Source organism: Branchiostoma floridae, chromosome 17 (genome assembly GCF_000003815.2).
Source record: "Branchiostoma floridae strain S238N-H82 chromosome 17, Bfl_VNyyK, whole genome shotgun sequence".
NCBI lineage: Eukaryota > Metazoa > Chordata > Leptocardii > Amphioxiformes > Branchiostomatidae > Branchiostoma > Branchiostoma floridae.
Window position 1 is genome coordinate 3,749,872 of NC_049995.1, and position 11,013 is coordinate 3,760,884.

An 11,013-nucleotide genomic window follows, 5' to 3' on the forward strand; every position below is an offset into this window, starting at 1 on the left:
GACTCATTCCAGTGCTACCGTGCACAGCCGAATGTTTCCCAAGTTTCAAAGCAATTTGGCTGGCGCAGCCGAACACCAGCTACCACTGCCAACCTAATACACCCGAACCATTCCCAACCCTGGTCGGGGAAAGGTCGGTAGGCCATGTTCAGCTTTGTGTAGGCTGTTTTAGCATGTCGCCAAATTTAGTAAAAAACGTTACCATTTTAGTAGGACGGTCGTAGTATTTACATTAGTCACACATATGCCATAAATTGGCCGTTTTTGTGGCGCTTTACAGTTGTTCCTGGATTTATAAGGAACAAGACTGGATTGTTTGCTGCTATTTGTATCACACTTTGAGTAACAAAACGTTTCACCATAACGACTTAACATATGGTACTATTGTTCAATGCTTTATACGTTATCTCTTAACCTTACATAAGAAAGGCCCTAGGAACATCCTCCGGTACCTAAACGATGTAGCCACAAGCTGCATATCATTTTCAATTAAAATTTACTATGTCTACTGTGGTAACACCTTTAAAATTTGTTATGTCTTCCTATATATATATACATGACCAATGTGTTGCAAAAAGCATAAGTTGCCATGTATCTTCACAACCTTCGCTGTCAGTAGTTATATTGTTAGGTACCAAACAAAATTATGAGAGTTTATCTTAACTATCAAAAAAAAGAAACATAATCATTTACTCACTGTTGCCGCCGCAGGTTTTGTCGGCCATGGAACCCGGCTGTTACAGGCCCCCTTCCAAAAACTCCACAGGAAAACACCGGCGTAAGGGATCATCATGACCATTGACAGTGTCGTTATGGTCGCGATGCGGACACAGTCTGTGTCTTCTGGATCCACAGCGGTCCCGTTTTCTGTCATGCGGCAAAACGTATCGTCTGACGAGCATCTTACCAGGTTACAAGTAGCGTAGCCGGTCGTGGTTTGGTTTGCGGTGGCGCGAAGGGGATAAACTAGGACCAGAAGAGACAACTTCGTGGAAAATATACCTAACGTTATTGCCAAGAACAGCACGAGTGCAAGTATTATCTTGGTGACCCTCGACGACCAAATTTTACAACAAGACTCGTCATTATCTTCCTCAGAGCTGTCTTCATCGCGCTCGTAGACTGCCAGTGGTGGTTCGTCTTCGGTTTGGTCGTTTTGTCCATCTTGGTTTCCCGCTGAATTTTCTTCGGTCGGTGGATTTGCCATTTCGTGACCAGCGAGGTTCCACTGGTCCATTTCAATATTTTCATCATTTTCCATGATTTGGTTTTGGTAACTGCATCAATATTTCGACCTCCTTTTCTCAACCTAAGACACGCCTCGAATGAGTTCGAAGACTCAGCGCTTCGCAAGTCTAGAAACAAGCATCGGGATTATAGGAAGGGTGGTATAGGTTCTTGGAAAAAAATCTAGCCACGAGTCGGAAAACAACATGAAAATCATCGGAAATGTGGTACACTTCCTAGAAAAAATCTACCTGCCAAAAAAGATTGTCACATGCCCGGTTAAGTACATCGGTATTGTCGGAACGGACGTACTGGTTCCCGGAACCGTATGGTGCCACCGGCACAGCAAACTAACTCAACAATGGGTCTCAGTGCGTTCATGTTAATCATTAACTACCTTCAATTGGTGGTCAAGGACCATTGGAACTTAGTCAGCATTTACGTGAGAAGAGGCACGTATGTTTATACCTGTACTGGTGACCTCTTTTGAATATAGACCACGTTTTGGAAATTCTTTAGATTGACTATCCTCTCTACAGTGACCACCAGTGAACTGTCCATACTGAACACTTAAACCGAGTCTCTTTAGAGCACGTGTGGTGCTATACACATGTTCGACTGTTTTATTGTTATTGTTATTGGGTGGGCCGACTACTCAGCCAGGGGCTGAATTGCGAGGAGTTTACAATAGGCGGGGCTAAGTCGCAAGGGTCTGGATAGAGCTGCCATTCGGCGCCACTCAGGTGACCTCAATACGACTGTCGCAAGTGTCTGGAGCGAGCTGCAATTTGGCGCCACTCAGGTGACCTCGATACGACAGTAAAATAGTCTCAAACAATTGAAAATGTCAACATGCATGACGTACAATCTGTTATGTGTACGAGTATGCATATGTATTGTATGTACGTTGCGAATGGCAAAGATTTCTTCAGTCTGCTTTCGGTATATGAAAACAAATAGACGTAACCGGGTTTCATAGCCTTTAATCATTTCGTTATCATGTCTACTGTTTAGTTGTCTTTCTTTCCGACTTGTAATCTATTCAGTCAATCTAACTACATGCATACGAACTGCTTATGTCGTTATTATCATCATCGTCATTTCAAAGATGAATAAAGTCTTACTTTTGGTGAATAATGTCTTCGCCCAGAATTCCTGTTGTTCGTTATCTAATTTTTGTTTATGTCATACCTGTGACGCGAAAACGTTCGATACGGGTGTTCCGGACCGGCTGATAACTTTCCGTACGGCCCGGGCTTATCACACAGGCTCCATTCGAATAAATCGAACTGTTTCGAGTGGGCCGAGTACGGCGCCATCGGAAGTTCGAATACCTGATTCGGACGTTGGAACATTACTGTTGCAACGCTTTTTTTTCGAGGGCAACAAATTTGTTCAACTTCTGACGCATTTCGCATCAAAACAGTGGTTTTCTCAGGTGGGTATGACATAAATAAAATACAACACGTTGTATTCCGCATCACCCTCGGTCCCAGCCCTCCCACGGGTCGGATCACCCTCCGGCCTTCGGCCGTCGGGCGATCCGACCCGCGGTCGGGCTGGTACCTCGGGATATGGAACACACCGTGTTGTATTCTATATATATGCCCTCACATCCCTGTGACTCACAGATTGTTGTGAGTTACCATGGCAACATTCTGGTTTGGGTTGCCATAGTATTCTTCCAGACTGCTTGGGTTGCCATGGTAACCACAATAACCTCTCAGTGGTCGAGCATTTAATTTCTGTTGGTTAAACCTGTTTTCTCATTCAACTATAGACAAATAGACACAGGCACATATTTAACTATTTTCATTTTCTATCTTTTGGCTGTTACTTTATTGACACAAAAATCATCAGGATACTTTTGGAAAAAGACGAGAGATTTCAAACTTATGAGGAGGTTGGTTAAAAACCAATCATCGCCAGGACAGCACTCATGAAATTGACGTTGCACGGGCGATTTGGAAGTATTTGTGCTGAAGCGCCACCTAGCAATTCGCTGTAAAATCACAGAAACAGATCCGATGGTACAATCAGCACCAAGGTCAGTGCCAATAATGAAGCGCCACCTTGCAGATAGTCATGGAATGACAGCCAAACACACTGATGACACAGTCAATACAAAGGCAAGAACCATCGCCCCGTATTTATTATGTATTCTTATCCTGTGACAAATACTGTTAAAATTGATTTTCAGAGTCTTTTGTGTTCAAGAAGTGCATAGAGTGACACCAGTGTGGTACAATGGTATCACTTACCAAGTTCACAACTACAGTCATGCTACCACATTGGTGCCCTTTTTTTTGCGACGCAGCCGAAGCATTGTCCATTCACAAGTTTTCAAATACTGGATTAGGTCCAGGTTCAGGTCCGAAACTGGACCTGATCCTCTGGACCTGAACCGGACCTGGACCTGGATTTCTGTACCGGTACCCACCCCTAATTTCCAGTCATTCACAAACTACGTACCCTCCCCCACATTTTATTTATTTTTTTTTTATTGAGATTCTCCATATACATATGGAGGGTATGGCGAAACAGGTGTCAAAGGCTGCGTTGCCAGCTTTTTTTAAAAGCATTTCTTGTTACCACAGGCATGGCTACATTTCCTCACATGTGTCACTCATACAATTACAATTTTCCCATTTTGTTGCTGTCTCATGTTCAACATCTACGGATCCGGAGGGGAAAGATCTTGTGTGTTTTTGTTTTTTACAAAATCAGTCAAAAATTAATGAGCGAGCTGATGTCATCCATAGAATTTACATGCTGTGGCCTAGTAACGTATGGACTGCTGTTGTTTCTGACGGCGTTGCTATCCTCTCCTGGACAACTATAAAAAGGGACAATAATTATAATCTTCCCGCCAGACCAACGTTAACACCTGGGTCCAGAAGCTTTTAGGCTTCTTCGTATGTCTGAAAATGTGCATGTCAGCCATCTTGGCCCTAATTCCGATATGATGAGGCCTCTTAACAGCGTCATAACGTCGGGAAACGCTATGAATCGTATCTCCTATCTTATCTTCTACTTTGAGGTTTTTTGAGACGGTGGTTCGTCTGAACGCAGGATTCCGTTCCCGTCGCAAAATGGGCTGTGGTGGCCACAGCAAGGTCATCACATCACAGTCAATTAGGTAAGTTTTTCTGCAAAATACTAAGAAAATACAAATTCGTGCCCTTTTTTACCAATTTGGCGTAGGCAATGCGTCCGAAGCGTTTAATTAGCCAATCGCTATCCATCTATTCGATACGGTAGATGTAATTACGGAGAGGATATAGGTAGAACTCTGTAGATGTGGGTAGATGCCTGTTTATTATGAAGATATATGTCGGTAGTTGTAGGTAGAGGCCTGTAGAATAGATGTAGATAGAGGACTGTAGACGCCTGTAGATGTAAGTAGGGGCCTGTAGATGTAGGTAGGGGCCTGTAGATGTAGACGCCTGTAGATGTAGGTAGACGCCTGTAGATGTAGGTAGACGTCTGTAGATGTAGACGCCTGTAGATGTAGGTAGGGGCCTGTAGATGTAGGCAGAGGCCTGTAGATGTAGGTAGAGATGTTTGTAGATTTGGGTAGAGGGCTGCAAATTTACATGCAGGAAGATGCCTGTAGATGTAGATATCAGTAAAGGTCTGGAGATGTGCGTAGAGGTCTGTAGATGTGCGTAGAAGCCTTTAAGTGTACGTAGAGGCCTGTACATGAAAGCAGAGGCCGGCAGATGTAGGTAGAGGTGGTAAATATTGGTAGACCTGATTGATTTGCTACAGCTCAATTCTGTATCATGGTGAGAAATATACCATGTAGACATAAATTAGGTCAAGGACGCATATAATGTATCTAACCAAGGACGTTATATAACGTCATTAATCAGATACGTCCCCAATTTGATAAACTCGTTAATGTAAATATGACGTCTTTGGTTAGATACGTCCCCAAGTCATTTATGTAGGCTGATCCTGACTTATGACTAATCTATGGATTCTCTGTTCGAGCTCTTGCCAAGCCGCTATATCCGGGATGTTTGGGTTCCACGCATTATGACCTGCAGTTCGTTTTGTATGTTTTTTTTTTTTTTATTCTATGCAAAAATACAACAAAGATCGTGAAGAGTACACTCAACTTGTATTCAACTTATATATGATCATGTGAAATTACTTAAGTTTTAATCATGATAAAATTGTGTGTTATATTGATGGCGTCAATTTTGATAGCCTCCTTCCGATAAGTATCAATAATTGTTTTGCGTCATCAAAAGGGGATTAATTACTCACCGCATGTAATACGGCCTCCATGTCACGTAGGGCAGTGTTAAGTCTCTGTCCCACATTCAGGACATCCCCACGACTTAGGCCCGACCAATCCTCAACCATGATCGTCGCTGGTTTCGGAGTAGCCTGAAATTCATTTCCTACTCTAACTCCAGTTCACTTCTCTGATCGCATTCGATTATAATATTTCTTTTTGTTTGTTTGAACCTTTGTTTATTCATAAAAGCTCAAATTGACCTGCAGGCCGCTTTTCACTGAGGTCACGAGGGAAGAGGCAAGGGTCACACAAAGTATATACACAGTTAACATCATATGACCTATATTCTTTCCTTCTTTAGCTTCGCCAAGAAGATTATGTTTTTGCCGACTTGGGTCTGTATGTAGGTCAACAGGATATAACTCGAGAAATTGTGGATGGAACTTTTTTATTTTTTGCAGGTGTGTAGCGGTTGTTGAAAGGCATGCCTAGTTCGAAAATGGGTTACCTGGCGTTTTCCTATGGTACATTAGCGAGCTTGGTATTTTTTTTGGGTGTTTTTTCGGGAAGCATAAGTCAAAATGTAGCTGGGCGATTTCCACGATATTTGGCAGGTCTGTAGCGGTTGTGGAAAGGATTGTCATGTGCGAGAATGGTTTACCTACCTTTTACCTATGGTGCCGTAGCTGGCTTTGTATGTAAGTGCGTTTGTCTGTATGCAAGATAACTCGAGATGTTCTTGATGGATGCTAATGATATTTGGTTGATAGGTAGGGGACACAAAAAGGAAGGTCAAGTTCGATAATGGGCCTCCTGGCAAATTGTTTTGGTACTGTAAGTGAGCATCAAAGTTTGCGCCTAAATTTTACAGAAGTGCCAGGTTCATGATTTTTTACTGGTGGATAGCTGTTGGTACTAGGAGTCAATGGTCTAATTTTGGGCCCCCTAGCAGCTTGTTTGGAATTGCAGTGGGTGTTATATTTCGTAACTTTTTAGATGGATAACTCCTGAGGGGATTGATGGATATTTTTTTTGTTTTTGGTAGGTAGGTACTTTGGATGATTATCAACATAATGAGATGCAAATAATATAAATCACTCTGTATTTAATATAATTACTTAGGGAAACTTCTATAACGGTTGAAAAATACTTTTGACGGAGTCACCTGAAAGGACTTGAATCGACCCATAGATGTCTAAAAATAGAGAAGAAGTAGGTCAACAGAGCCAGTGGAAGCAGAGGCTCCCTGATAAACAGACGTTGTCTTGGAAGCATGAAATTCTGATTGACCAGGGATGTTACCAGGTCATCCGTGTACTATTCCGCCAGGCTGGAGTCTGGTAGAGACTACTGGCTGAAAAAATGCCTATAAATGGTCATGGTTCATGTTAGCAAAATACAAAGCCTGACCGTGTCCAACACGTATCCATAAAATTAAGCAATTAAACAGCTTGCTGAATTGATGTCAATACGACGGCACACAGCAAAGGATTCATAGCAGTTGAAATATAACATATCTATATACAAGTGTTGCTTATATCTATATACAGATCAACAATAAAAGCAACACTATAATGGGAACGGTAAAAATGTAGTAGAGGGAACTTGACGAATATCACTTGATATAAAGATGTAGGGCTAATATCTACGAGACACTTCAGGTGTATTTTCTTATGATGGACTGCAAGGAAACTTGGTGTTCCATGTGCCAGTAACACTACAAGGGTCTAAACAAACGAATAAGCACTACGTAAAGTTAGTAATATAACATAATTGAACACTGACGGCTTGTAACACATAGTAGCTACATCTGTGAACTAGGTTAAAACAACAAGTGACCAAGTGCTGGGACAAGACAGCCTTGGATGTCTGAAACCCAACATGTTGCAGAACAGCACTTAGGTCAAAAGGGTCACCGTCAATTATCCACGCGTGCCTCAACTCTTAACAGAGATGTCATATTGTAAGGGAAAGGTCGGCTAGAAAGAACTGACATCATTGTGAGAAACACAAATCGCCAAAGGTGACAGGCGGCTGTCATCGGACAGTCACAGAAATCATAACCTTTGACTCTGTAAAATACCTCTGACTTAACTCGCGACTGCAAAACTTTACTTTCTATTTTCATGAGATGGAAACTAACGTCCACCAAGGCGGGGGTCGTAGCAATCCTTACATATGGCCCTTAGATGACCCTTGGTGAGTTAAAAAGGTCCGTAAATTGGAAGGAACAACAGTAGCCGGGGTTTGGTGAGTGACGAATGCAATTATCGGCGTGTTCTTGTGGTTTCCAGGTTTCCAAGACCTACCCACATACCAAATATCACTACAATCCATTCAGCCGGTCTTCAATTTGCTGGTTTCTACATACATACATACATACATACATACATACATACATACAAACGCTACCCAAAACATAACCAGCTCTCCGAAAGTAATTATGACAACACAAAATAGAACAGTAACGTCATACCTGTACAAATTGTTCTGATTATGCAAAGACATTCATTCACATCGCCAAAAAATTTGCTGCATTATGTACACCAACAGAATAGACTAATCTACTCACAATGTTCATAATCCAACCAACCACTACATGTGACTAGATAACATATGGACTTATACACGTACACATTAATCATTCAAGAAGAACGATCTTCCATAGAAATTGTTTATCTGGCGAAGATATGTGTTCGAGGAACTCTAGTTCTTTCTTTATTCGCACATAACATGGCTTAAAAACAAATGTAAACACAGAAATGAAGGACATGCGGGGGGTGGGCAGAAGCCTAATATGTGGCTTTTCTTGGGCCTCCCCCAGAACTAAGTCACAGAAATAATAATTATTCATAATCAAATTGAACGAAAAATGCACATAAGTTGAAATCATTATGTGAAGTATACTTATGGAATAGAAGTTATATTACAAATGATCAAATGAAACTAGAGTTCGGCGACCTCATACCTCCATGAAAATTTAGAGCTTTTGTAAATTTCATGCAAATGACTAAGACATTAACATAATTTATGCATGGTGTTGTTCATCATTGACAAACGTACACGTGTCACAATTATAAAATTTCCATTATCATAAAGCGGTTTTGCAATTTTTACATAAATTATGCAAATAAGTTCCTCATTACCATATTTAGTATCTGCTTATATTCCACCTATCATAATTAACATGTGTTACATTTATTGAAGTCCAGTTATTGAAAACAATGGAATTATACAATTTCCTCATTGATTATGCAAATTAAGTCCTCATTTGCATAACATGTATATCATTATGAACATCTTTGCCTAAGGTACCCGCGTGCCTAATATGATGCCAATCCGTCAATCCTTTCTGCAGTTATCCTCTTTGGAATGTCTTGACAAAAACGCCCCTGCAGTTCCTAAATTAGATGTTAGGGGGCTGAACTTGCTCCACTTTGTCATGACACTGAAAGCTATCTACCATTTAAATTTCAAGACCATATCACGTCCAAGACAAGAGATACATAGAAAAAACTGCTATGATTGAATGTTGTCATTAATTATGCAAATTTGCTCCTATTTTGCATAATTAGTATTTCATCTTGTACAACATTGTCCAAGATACCTCGTACCAAAAATCATGAAAATCCGTTGTTCCCTTCTTGAGTTATCCTCGTCAGAAGTTTTTGACAAAAATGCCCCTGATATCCCAAAACTAGACGTTAGGGGGGCCAAACTTATGTCACTTCTTCCTGAGCACAAGAGCTATCAAATACTTAAAAATCGTGACCATAGCATGTTCAGAACACCAAGATAGCAAAACCGGAAGTTGCGCTGCAGTACCAAGGGGAGCCGCTAGGGGGCCCAAAATCTAATCATTTCCAGCTTTCATCACACCCTACCAACACACCAAGTATCAAACCAATCCACCCAGCCGTTCTTGAGTTATCTTGTTTACACACAGACAGACACACAGACAGACAAACGCGGGGTAAAATATAACCTCCATGACATTTCATGGAGGTAATAATAAATACAAAACAAAATTTGACAAATCATATACAAGTAAGTTGGAATTTGACAAAAAAGGTAGGATCTCCTACATGGCTTTTGTTTTCCAAAATGAATAGTCGCTTGTTGCAGACGACTTTTAAAAGCTAGTAGACAACCTCGAGCACCGACCAACTCCCGGCCACAGATGATGTTGGTCGCGACTGTCATGGTCTGGAGAAGGTCTGAAAATCAATCAAACTTGACCTGTTCTGTGCTGCTGCTACAGATTTACCTCGCCATTCGATGCAGTTTGCTGCGGTATGCCGCATTTCAGTGAGAAATGCCCCAAACCCAAAGATACTGTACCCACATACAGGCATCATGTATATATATGTGCAACCCGTATGCATACGGGCCCAGCAGGACAATTAATTTGTTATCTACTAGTATCATTGGGTGACGTTTGGTCACTTTATTAGGGAAAGTGTCACACCTAGGTCAGTCAGGTCACGCAGACAACATCCTAGCTCAGACTACTTTACCCAGCATGCCCCGCTTCACATGCACTGAAGTTGTGCAATAGCACTTGTTCGCGATCTGCCCAACAAAACCACCTGTTTTTAAACCCCGGCGTTTTGCAACGATAGAAAAGAACTTCAAGGAGTTTCTTTACAAGGTAGGCATATCTTATTAGGTTTGAAAATTTTGTTTCAGGTTTTAACATCAGAGCATATGCATGTGTGTCAAATTGTCTTGGCTTCAGGAGTACATATGGGCCAAGGCTTTCAAAGGTACTAGTAGTTAATTTATAAACAATGTATTATCATAGTCAATCATAACTTCTCACATCTTATTTTTCATATCATACGACGGCGCCCATTTACACAATATGTCATTTCTAGTGCGTACAAGTGGTGAATGTTGCTAGTATATGATTTACATCAGAGTAGTTGTCCCTTATTTGGTGTAAGTAGGGCATACCGCCGTCCTTGTGTCTTTTTACAATTCTAAAATCACTGTGGGTCCTTTTCAACAATGTTGAGTTTCACTGCATGCAAAATTAACACATTTTATACAAAAGATACCGGGATTTTTTTGTAGAATATGTAAAATGGAAAAGGGTTGCTCGAGGGCATGTTATGTATTGCATGAGGACTGGTCAACATTTCTGTGGTTTTGGTTGTAAAAAGGGTGTTAACATATTATCTTATATACTACATGTGACTTTTTAAGGAATATTAAGATGCAATATTCTTATATTAGTTGTCGTAAATTATAACTCTTTGGTTATCTTTAAATAACACGAATATTCCATGTAGCGTACTGTACATTATAACATCAAATGTTTGCAAAGAGGGGGCCATGAAAAGATAGTCAAAAAGCTTCTTGTGGTCAAAGGCATGAAATATGTATAGTACAAAGCCTTCTCGGCAGAAAATATACCTGGTGTGTTCTAAAAAAAGCCTCAGTGATTCACGATTTGTAGACCATTATTTCTTGCCAAACGTTACTCGTTCGTTAGACAACTCTCAGACAAATGCCGTGTTGGCAACCTGCTCTCA

The 11,013-nt window shown here is 40.9% G+C and overlaps 1 protein-coding gene across 1 annotated transcript in view; it reads left to right on the plus strand.

The window, feature by feature from the left end:
- Positions 1-9,982: 9,982 nt before the first annotated feature.
- Positions 9,983-11,013, plus strand: part of LOC118404760 (nitric oxide synthase, brain-like) — a 20,855-nt gene continuing 19,824 nt past the window's right edge. The window contains exon 1 of the mRNA XM_035804087.1: positions 9,983-10,127. The gene's annotated coding sequence lies outside the window, so the exon portion shown is untranslated. The remainder of the gene's footprint in view (positions 10,128-11,013) is intronic.